The sequence below is a fragment of the Salvelinus sp. IW2-2015 genome, linkage group LG23 (assembly GCF_002910315.2).
Source record: "Salvelinus sp. IW2-2015 linkage group LG23, ASM291031v2, whole genome shotgun sequence".
In the NCBI taxonomy this organism is placed as follows: Eukaryota; Metazoa; Chordata; class Actinopteri; order Salmoniformes; family Salmonidae; genus Salvelinus; species Salvelinus sp. IW2-2015.
This window is the reverse complement of record NC_036863.1, coordinates 43,931,723-43,943,393: the sequence shown is the minus strand read 5'-3', so window position 1 is coordinate 43,943,393 and position 11,671 is coordinate 43,931,723. Positions and strand designations below refer to the sequence as shown.

Sequence of the window (11,671 nt, the reverse complement as noted above, 5' to 3'; positions counted from 1 at the left end):
YCCCCYCCCYCCCYCCCCCSCCCTTTGTGTGAATGCGCACACACTCAATTCTTCATTGTTGCGACTTGCTTGTGTCACGCCCTGGCCTTAGTTATCTTTGTTCTCTTTATTATTTTGGTTAGGTCAGGGTGTGACGAGGGTGGTTTGTGTGTTTTTGTCTCGTCTAGGGTGTTTGTACTGTCTAGGKTTTTTTTGTAGAGTTATGGGGTTGTGTTCATTATAGGTGTTTATGTAAGTCTATGGTTGCCTAGATTGGTTCTCAATTAGAGGCAGGTGTTTATCGTTGTCTCTGATTGGGAACCATATTTAGGCAGCCATGTTCTTTGGTTATTTTGTGGGTGATTATTTCCTGTGTCAGTGCCACACGGGACTGTTACGGTTTGTTCACGTTTATTGTTTTGTATTGGTGTTCATAGTTCAGTTTTCTATATTAAAACATGGATATCTACCACGCTGCGTATTGGTCCGATCCTTGTTACACCTCTTCAGAGGAAGACAGCCGTGACAGCTTGCTAGTTGAGATTTCTGCTCTTCACTCGGTTGTCAGTTAGAAAGCATTTTTTATTTGTGTCCTTCAAGGCAGCTGTCAATGATCACGTTAGCCTGCGTTTCATTTTATTTTTTATGGCGGTTTGATCGTGGGGGAGGCACTAGTAATGTCTGCAGTTTTCAATCTGGCAATTTGTTTCAAGTGTATTAGTCTATAAATATATATCTTTGCCAAAATGTGTAATCTCTCCCAAGTCTTATTCGATTAGTAGTTCTGAAATGTTTACTGCTTTCCTACATTTGACTCCCTCCTCTGTTTAATATAACACACATACATTAATTATTAATTTTGGTTGCCTGTCCTGACGAAGTTTGTTCTTTAGAAAATATTTGACTCTGATGTGTGCCACAGAAAGTATTTGACTCTAGCGACAAAATTAAGGAAATTAGAAGGCAGGGAGGATTTTGGGAAGGCCCCCCCCCCCTTCTAATTTCCTTAATTTTGTGGCTAGAGTCAAATACTTTCTGTGGCACTACTTGTCAACATGAGCTACCAAAATGATTATGAAGTGTGCCAGGCCTTGCAGTCCCAAAATAGAAGGGGGGGGGGGGAAATTTCGGCAGGCAAGAAAATGGCTTCTAATTTTCTTAATTTTTTTCACAGGAGTCAAATACTTTTGTGTGGCACACATCAGAGTCAAATGCTTTCTATAGAACAAACTCCACATCAGGATAGGCAACCGAAATGAATAATGTCTTTGTGTTATATTAAACATAGGAGGGAGTCAAATGTAGGCAGGCAACAAACGTTCACGCAGGGGGGAGATTTTCGGCACAACACCTGTTTCATCAGAACTCATTTACATATAAGATGACAAAGGCTTAGTATCCCGAAAGTGCAATTATTTGGACTTTGATAGTGGATAGGCTCGCTAGACTAATGGATGGAAATGCAGATTTTCAGAAAATATCAACATATCCAAGAATTACATAATTTGACTAGAGGTGTATTTATTTAGGCCAATCCATTTACATTACATCTGAACAGTCTTTTGCGTTGAGCCAGATGTCATTAATTTCAATAGGGACTGTCCCCTTCTGGTTGAAGCCTCCGTCTTTAGTGCAGCCAGAGTCCGTCAATAGAACAGGAATTTAGCAAACTACAGAACAAGATGAAAACACAACCGGCGCCAGAAGGAATCAGTTGGAAGGGCATTTGATTTCCATAGGCAGGCCCGGTTTTTCACGGGACCTCCTGTGTGCACGCGCTTGCACGTATTTTTTTTAAATGGGTGTAGTAGTAAAGACCATGGGCAGCTCATAAGTTTGGGGAAGTTTACAATTTATCCTACTATTTCTACCGATCTGCGTGCCAGTTCTGAATATTTATATTTGCACATTTTAGTGGAAAAGTTTCATTTCAATAATAACTTTTTCGTTTTCTCAAATTCATCGGGACGTGGTTAATCATAAAAATATGAAGTAAAATGATACAAATCTAAAAGTTCAAATGCAACTATGACGAGAGCACTAACCTCTGTCATATGGACACATTGATATGCTGTAAAGAGAGAAATGAGAGCATAGGACTCAGAGATAGTATAGTATAGACCTAGTATAGACCAATGCCGCAGTAGCCTGAAATACATAGGCCTAAAGGCGACAAATAAAAACAGTAGCAGTAGCAGTGATGAAAATTCAGGTTATTTCAATCACATACATCTCTTTTCTACGCCTGTGTGCCTCCCAAGTCTATCTGTCTTGACTTGTGCGGTTGTTAGTGAAGTTCAACGCTTTATCAAATCATTAGAGTCCGGCCCGAAGCTGTGGCTAACAATCTTACAACATTGTATCAACTGGCCTATTCCGGGCCTTCAAAGTTTCCTGCGCCAGTTAACTCGCGACAGAAAGCAGTTTTTTTATTACCTTTCCATATATTACCTTTCCACCTTTCCATATCAGATGATGATATTTTGCTCATTCACACCGAGGCTAGGGGATTATCCAGGCCGGGAGTGTTGGAACGAATTGAGGAACTGAGCAACTATCATTCACAATGGATGTAAAAAAACAGACTTTGTTGACTTGTGTCAAAATGAGTGGTGTACGTGGTGAGTTAAGACGATCACAAATAAGACATTGCCAAATGGGCACTTTCCAACATATGCATGATTTCTGGAAATGCACCATATTTTCGCCACATCCCTCTTCCCTTCTTCTTGATACAGCGTTTTAAATATATCAAGACACATTATCTTTACACATATTGTAGAATCTTTTCACTGACAGCCGCAACTCAGTCGTCTAGACCTACTGCTACTCGCACTACCCAAATTGCGGACTTCCCAAACACACTTGTGATTTGAAATCATCCACAGCTATTTAAAAAAAAAAATAAGCTAAGGATTCTCTGTGGCTAAGTCATGCTCCCTAGTGAAGTGTTTTGAATTATTTTATTTCGAAAGGAGTTATATAATTGTGGCAACAAATCTATTTACTTTAACGTCCTAACAGTGCACTGCGCATCCGCCAACTTTCCTTTTCAATTCGCAAGAGGCTGAAACCAGAGATCTGTATATGACGCTGCAACACAGTCTCACATTCAATTCGCGCATATATGTACAAAATGTATTTCAGCAGATTTCGTGCGTTTTTGTGCATTTTTGGGGTGTTTTGGGGTGGTTCAATTCGTTTGAAAATACACGAATTTCTGTGCTACTTAATTCGTGCGAAAAGACACAAATTTAACCAGTAGGTGACACACAAGCGTTGCAACAACCATGTAGACGCGATAATTTGTATTTCATTTTTGTTCTTCTTAATGGCTAATTCAACGTCATGAATATACAGAAATGTTGTCTTTGTTTAACCATGTTTTAAAATGTTGTCGTTGTATGCCTATATGTACTGTTTTAGACTTGCTGAACAGAATTTTTGAGAAAAGACGCACATTTACCTGCGACTTAATTCGTGGGAAATATTGTTTTATTAATGCCAATGCTGTTTTCTGTGCTTGATTTCGCTTAATACTTTGGATACTGGTGCACTTGTAATCAGAACGCCTTTTTGTCATGTAGGCAACCATACACGATTTTCTTCATAACCCATTTCATATTTCGTGGAGCCTAAATTACACCATTTTCTTCATAATCCATGTATTACATGTTAATGTAAAATAATGAATTATGTTGGCTTACACTTATGGCCTTTCCAAGGCCTTTCCATACCTTAAGGGAACATTTTAGCACTCGCCATATGGTTAGTGAGAAACGCCACATTGCAAATGTAAGGCTCCTTACTAGACGTCCTGCAACGTTTCTAAAATTCGTGGACGGCGTCGGGCCGTGCGCGGGGGAGAGATCTTTCAGGAAGTCATCAAACTAAATCTCTCGGACGTTCGGTTTCCGTTTTATAAAAATAACACATTTTGGTCATTTTTCCGCAGTCTAGGAAATTCCCACCAGAGGAAAATAAATAATATTGCAAATGCACAAGCACATTGCAAATGCATGTGGCCTTTTCTCCTAAACGGAAAATATTTCGAAGACGTAATGGACAGTTGGCCCCGAACAAGATGGCGTCGAGGCCTCAACGCTTTTTGAGTTATGGCCATTTTTCTGGATTAAAGGTCAAAAACGTAAAGTAGGGTGCTAATTTGACCGCTTCACGTCAAAGTACATAAGCATACGGTGTCAGGAAAAAAAGAACCAGCCATTTATCTATCGTAATTTAAGAGAAATCGTACATTGACAAATTGGTCATGTTCACAAAAAGGAGTTAAAAAAAAAAAAGTTACAGATCCAGTTGCAGTGTGTTCAGACAAACATTTTTTAAGTGGGTCTCGAAGCTCTGCCACTGCATCGCAGTGCTAGCTGCGCCACCAGATCTCTGGGTTCGCGCCCAGGCTCTGCCGCAGCCGGCCGCGACCGGGAGGTCCGTTGGCCTAGCGTCATGAGGGTTTGGCCGGTAGGGATATCCTTGTTTCTTATCGCGCTCCAGCGACTCCTGTGGCGGGCCGGGGGCAGTGCGCCGCTAGCCAAGGGGCCATGTGCACGGTGTTTCCTCCGACACATTGGTGCGGCTGGCTTCCGGGTTGGAGGCGCGCTGTGTTAAGAAGCAGTGCGGCTTGGTTGGGTTGTGCTTCGGAGGACGCGTGGCTTTCGACCTTCGTCTCTCCTGAGCCCGTACGGGAGTTGTAGCGATGAGACAAGATAGTAATTACTAGCGATTGGATACCACGAAGAAAAGGGGTAAAAGGATGGAGTGAAAAAGTACGGTGCTTAAAGACACACAAAGCCTGCAATGGCATTGCCATTATCTCCAGGCCGTGCCGAGTTCAACGAGATGCCCCGCTTGACCGTAGCTAGCTCGGTCTGAGTGCAGCGACAGGGACAAGAAGAAGGACCCAAATGACCCTTTGACCTCAATTTCATATTTTTTTGCTTTTTGAGACAGAGAGAGAACCGTTAAGGTTAGAAGCACAATTTGACCTCAGGGACGTCCTAAGGTCCTCCCGATCTGTGCAAGCCTAACATTGACCGTGTGGCATTAACCCTTAATAGTTAAAAGAAGGTTGTTACATCAAACAGTTTACAATGACATGTCTCCCCATAGGAATACATTGCCTGCTCCCCTAAATTCAACCTGAAGCCTATGTGGGTTAATAATGCCTTATGAACCTGTCTTCGATGACAATCCATCAGGCACTATGAGGTCTACCTGTGTCATTCTAAGCTTCCTGGAGCAACCGGAAGTGGTTAAATCACCCTAAAAGTGTTTGCCATACCCAACCTGCAGTTTGAGAGAAATAGTGCATTCAACCCTATGTAAATCAGTCAGTTCTTAACGTATAGACTTAAAACTCAGGATTCTGTAAAAGCCCACTCCAATGAGGATATGTGTTTACTTTCAGCTTCCTGTGCCAACCGGAAGTGCCATAATTTTGTGTCAAAAGGGCTGTTTCGAAGGGTTAAAAAAGTCAAATCTTTCCAAAACTTAATATATGTGAATAGGACTGTAAATCAGTCATTCATCCCATCAGATTTCAAGGAAAAATTTACACACCCACACAGAAAGGATGGAGTGACACACTGAGGGGCTTAGAGGCAGACAGTGCCTGCAATAGTTACTTTTGTTTGAACTTTTAAAGAACCGTCAGACCTAGAGTTCTGAAACTTTACAAACCTGTTCTAGAGCTCAGGTCGATTAAGCACGGTGAGTTATGTGGCTCTAGAAGGTTCTCGGACCGATAAAAAGCCTTGGTGCATTTGCATTGACTTCAATTCATTTTGAGCATTACAAAATGGTGGACATTTAGAAAAGTCCCAGAGTTGCAAGACTAGGTGCATTGAAACCGGCTCGGCCCATAGAGACGGACCCCGACATTTCTGTCCGATAGCTCATTCAAGGACCCCGTAGCAAGGCATGGAAAAAAGTGGAATTTCAGCACCAATTAAGGTTTTGCTCGGGCACCGAATGACCTATCGAGCCGAAACTTGGGATTCGAGGTCGCCTCACATAGGCTAAACATAATGTGAAAACTGGACCCGCAGCTAGAACATAACTACGTATTATTTGTTTTATTATGGTTTAAATGGAAGGCGCTGTGAATTTTGGGCCTGCTCTGAAATATGTGATAGTTGGCTTCTAAACAGTTGGAAAAAGTGAGTTTGGAGTCAGATGGTATCAGTTTGGTGTCTGAAAATATCTAATTGGCTGATGGACACTGACTTGCTAGTTGACTTTTGTGCATTTGCAATATGTTTCAACAGTGAAAACCACCAAAATAGCATTCTGAAATCACCACTAAAAATGACATCACCATAGCCGTGCCGAGTTCAACGAGATGCCCGCTTGACCGTAGCTTGCTCGGTCTGAGCGCAGCGACAGTGACAAGAAGATGACCCTTGACCTACATTTCAAGTCTTTTGCTTTTGGAGACAGAGAGAGAACTGTTAAGTTTAGAAGCACAATTTGACCTCAGGAACGTTCCTAAGGTCTCTGTGCAAGCCTAACATTGACCGTGTGGCATTAACCCTTAACAGTTAAAAGAAGGTGTTTACATCAAACAGTTTACAATGACATCTCACCCCATAGGAACACATTGCCTGCACCCCTAAATTCAACCTGAAGCCTATGTGGGTTATGAATGTCTTATGAACCTGTCTTCAATGACAATCCATTAAGCCACTATGAGGTCTACCTGTGTTGATTCTAAGCTTCCTGGAGCAACCGGAAGTGAAAATCACCCTAAAAGTGTTTTGCCATACCCAACCAGCAGTTTGTGATATATAGTGCATTCAACCCTGTGTAAATCAGTCAGTTCTTAACGTATAGACTTAAAACTCAGGATTCTGTAAAAGCATACCCGATCAGGATATGTATTTACTTATAGCTTCCTGTGCCAACCGGAAGTGCCTTAAAATGGGGTCATAGGTGCTGTTTCGAAGGTTTAAAAAGTCAGTCTTTCCAAAACTTTAAATGTGTGAATCGGTCAACCTCATGAACTGTAAATCAGTAATTTCGCTAAACAGATGTCAAAGAAAGCTCTCTCACACACACACACACACACACACACACACACACACACACACACACACACAACACACACACACACACACACACACACACACCACACACACACACACACACACACACACACACACACACACACACACACACACACACACACAGCAAGGATGGAGTGAAAAAGTATTGGCTTAAAGACACACAGAGCCTTAAATGCTTTTAGGGGGATCCAGACTTCCATACCCGCTCTGGGAGCGCTATACTACCGCCCCAAATCAATGGGTGCTGGCCTGAGTGATTTATGGAGGTTTTCAAAAAATATTCTGTTTTTTCTTCTGGAAAATATTTTATGTTTTTTCTTCTCGAGTCAATGGCCTGAGTGATTTATGGAGGTTTTCAAAAAATCCAAACTTTTCATGCACCTGGTATTTTTTTGGGGTTACCAGGCGTYATTTTTCAAAACGGTTGAAATTGCTTTTAGGGGGCATCCAGAGTGTCACATGACCGGATGAGGTAACTATTCTTGTTCTTCTTGTAACTTTCCGGTAGGCTAGAAGCTTTCCGGTGTTTTGCTGCTCGACACAGTTCGACGCAGGTATTGCACTTGATTTATCGTTATCGTAACCGTAGGTGCAGCCAAGTGGAAATACGAAAGCTTTCTAGCTATTTCGCACTGACGGTAATTTGAACACAAGAACGTTTCTAGTGAAAAGGTGCTTACACTCAGAGCCATGTATTTACACTCAGCCACCCTAGCCTTATTACGGGTTAACGTTTTGGTAATTTTGGTTGGCCAACAAAATGTAAGACTACAATGACTGCATACGTTTCCCCAAATGTTATACGAAAAAAAAAAGTTTTGTTATTGATGGACAATGGCAAGGCTGCCATTGTATTTTCAGTTACATTCTGTTCAATAAAAATGGTTTACACGTTTATTTTTATTAAGAAATACATGGAACTACAACCGAATAAAACACCATTAACCATCATGCATTGCTTACATTCATTCTATCCTGAAAAGTCTGTTCAGAAAAATCGATAACAGTACATATAGGCATAAAACCACAATGTTTTAATAGGGATTAAATAAAGACAATATATATATAACCTCTTATGGTTAAATGGTTAAAAAAAGACAAAATATCTATATATTCATAACGTAAAATAAATAAATACAGGCGATCGCGTCTATGGTTGTTGCAACGGCTTGTGTGTCGCCTACTGGTTAAATTCGTGTCTTTTCGCACGAATTAAGTAGCACAGAAATTCGTGTATTTTCAAACGAATTGAACCACCCCAAAAATGCACAAAAACGCACGAAATCTGCTGAAATACATTTTGTACATATATGCGCGAATTGAATGTGAGGCTGGGCTGGACGGGGATATGCTCATGTCTCCGCCCTGACAATGGGCTTGGGTCTGCATATTATTCACATTGAAACGCATTGGGTTTATACTGGACAGATGTTGAAACTATATCACCGGAGAAAGCATCCGAGCGAGCGAAACTGTAGGGACAGAAATAGTATGAGATGCCATACATACTCTTTTGTTCCAGACAGCATCAGATACATGGTCTTCACATACCGAGACAAGAGGGGCGCTGTTTCGCTCGCTCGGGTGCTTTAACTGAGATTGATGTGTCTCTCTGTCGGCGCGCGTCTCGGTCAAATAAATGTTCAATATTCAATATTTTATTTGGAAGGGCAAGGAGGTACGTTAGGGCAGGCCCCCCTAAGACCCGCCCATAACGCCTGCCCTGGAAGAAAATATCATCAAATTTAATTTAAAAGATGTCTCAAATAGCCGCATGTCCCTTTTAATACGCGGGAATCGACACCGTTCTGTGATCAGCAGACATTTCAGCAAATAAACTCCTGTTTCTTTATACCTCAGTAAAATAGAGATAAATAGTATTTTTTGTAGTTACTAACTCCGACATGGTCTTTTTGTAGGTACTAACTCCGCCAGGATTCTTTGGAAAAAGCCTATGGAGAAATTATGGGGTTATGGAAAACCCCCGAAAATAAGATATGTGGTAAACACGGGGTTAGGAGATCTTATACATTTTAGTCTATGAGATAATCTTCATCAGCTAACGTCACTTTTTGTCAATTTTGAAGCGTTTATGTAATAGAAAAAGTACATAACGCACATAAAGGCTTCATAATTCATAAAGGTCATGTTAACTGACTGATATTAACAATCCTCCAGACGAGCTTCAATGCCATACAACTCTCCTTCCGTGGCCTCCAACTGCTCTCAAATACAAGTAAAACTAAATGCATGCTATTCAACCGATCGCTGCCTGCACCTGCCCGCCCGTTCAGCACCACTACTCTGGACGGTTCTGACTTAGAATATGTGGACAACTACAGATACCTAGGTGTCTGGTTAGACTGTAAACTCTCCTTCCAGACTCGCATCAAACATCTTTGTTTTTAGAAATTTAAATCTAGAATTGGCTTCCTATTTCGCAACAAAGCATCTTTCACTCATGCTGCCAAACATACCCTCGTAAAACTGACCATCCTACCAATCCTCGACTTCGGCGATGTCATTTACAAAATAGCCTCCAATACCCTACTCAGTAAATTGGATGCAGTCTATCACAGTGCCATCCGTTTTGTCACCAAAGCCCCATATACTATCCATCAATGCGACCTGTACGCTCTCGTTGGCTGGCCCTCGCTTCATACTCGTCGCCAAACCCACTGGCTCCAGGTCATCTACAAGACTCTGCTAGGTAAAGTCCCCCCTTATCTCAGCTCGCTGGTCACCATAGCAGCACCCACCTGAAGCACGCGCTCCAGCAGGTATATCTCTCTGGTCACCCCCAAAACCAATTCCTCCTTTGGCCGCCTCTCCTTCCAGTTCTCTGCTGCCAATGACTGGAACGAACTACAAAAATCTCCCTCACTAGCTTTAAGTACCAGCTGTCAGAGCAGCTCACAGATTACTGCACCTGTACATAGCCCATCTATAATTTAGCCCAAACAACTACCTCTTCCCTTACTGTATTTATTTATTTATTTAGCTCCTTTGCACCCCATTATTTCTATTTCTACTTTGCACATCCTTCCACTGCAAATCTACCATTCCAGTGTTTTACTTGCTATATTGTATTTACTTCGCCACCATGGTCTTTTTTGCCTTTACCTCCCTTATCTCACCTCATTTGCTCACATTGTATATAGACTTGTTTTTCTACTGTATTATTGACTGTATGTTTGTTTTACTCCATGTGTAACTCTGTGTTGTTGTATGTGTCGAACTGCTTTGCTTTATCTTGGCCAGGTCGCAGTTGTAAATGAGAACTTGTTCTCAACTTGCCTACCTGGTTAAATAAAGGTTAAATAAAAAAATTATCTCATAGAACAAAAGATCTCCAAAGCCTGTTCCTGATGTTCCTGTTCCTGATGAAAGCATTTCCTAATTCGTTCTCATTTTAGATCTCCAAAGCCTGTTCSTGATGTTCCTGATGTTCCTGTTCCTGATGAAAGCATTTCCTAATTCGTTCTCGTTTTAGATTTGGTTCATTAAGAAATGCTTCCAGCCATGACTGAATTCAAAAGTGAGTTGGTTTCGGGGTGTGGTTTGATGTGGGTGTCTCTTGTGTGTTCGCAGGTTGGGAGAGCCAAATTTTTTAGCCAATAAGCTTCAGGCTGGTGTGCAACAATGTCAAAATTGGTTTGACTTTGGATAGGGACCTCAATAAATTACACAATGTAAATGGGACAATATTTTAATGTTGCACATCTTTTAGTTGTCTCATTAATGCTTTAAATATTTGTATATGCATTTCTACAATTTATAGTTGGTTTGAGGTTTTTAAGTAATTGACATTTGGAGCTATGGACCTTTTAAAATATTGTCTCATACATTGTGTAATTTACTGATTGTCTCTAACTAGCCCCATAGGGATATCGAATGTGAAACCAAATTGACCATGGGCATTAAGATCAGGTCCCACTGAAAACTGTTATGGTACCCTTCAATCCGTGACATTTTTTTTCCTATCACAAATCTCAGTTTTGCACGAGACTGACGACAACATTTTTCTATTTACACCTTGTTGTCCATTTTGACACTAGAATAAATGTTTCTGACTCATATCGACGCCACATAGGCCATTTTCAAAATGAGAAGTTGCTTTTAAGGGGTAGTCCACAATGCTATATCAACAGATTTTTAAAAACTTTTTTTTGTCAAATTAACATTTTATTGTCTTTTATGTTTAATTTATATAACAACATTCCGACCTTTGTTTAGCATGATCTAGTCCAAATATGGTATGATTCCACTATTTGTATCCGTTTGAATTTCTTTCAATGGGGGACTTTTATTTTGAAGGCGAGCCTCAACTTAAACTATTTTGGCTAATCCTTTTTTTGTTGCTAGCGTCACACAGGTCTCTTCCGTCTTGTTTTGCATTGCGAGGGAAACCCAAGGGGCGCATTCAAGCGGATCACTTTTAAGAAAAGGCTTAGCTAAAATGCTACAGTTATCAACAATGTTATCCCCAACGCAAAAACTAGATGGAGCTGAACTTGGTAGCCACTACCGTATAAACAATCAGTCTCGACAAACCATCAGCAGGGAGAGGCTATACGGACACGCCTGGTGCCCAAATTGATAACGTATGTCGA

The 11,671-nt window shown here is 41.1% G+C and overlaps 1 long non-coding RNA gene across 1 annotated transcript; it reads right to left on the bottom strand.

Moving 5' to 3' along the window:
* Positions 1-6,494: 6,494 nt before the first annotated feature.
* LOC139022867 (uncharacterized) lies at positions 6,495-7,882 on the bottom strand. The gene is made up of 3 exons (XR_011473923.1): positions 7,622-7,882; positions 6,722-6,833; positions 6,495-6,678 (listed from the first exon to the last, which is right to left on the bottom strand). It is a non-coding gene; the product is annotated as an uncharacterized lncRNA (long non-coding RNA).
* Between the last annotated feature and the right edge of the window lie 3,789 nt (positions 7,883-11,671).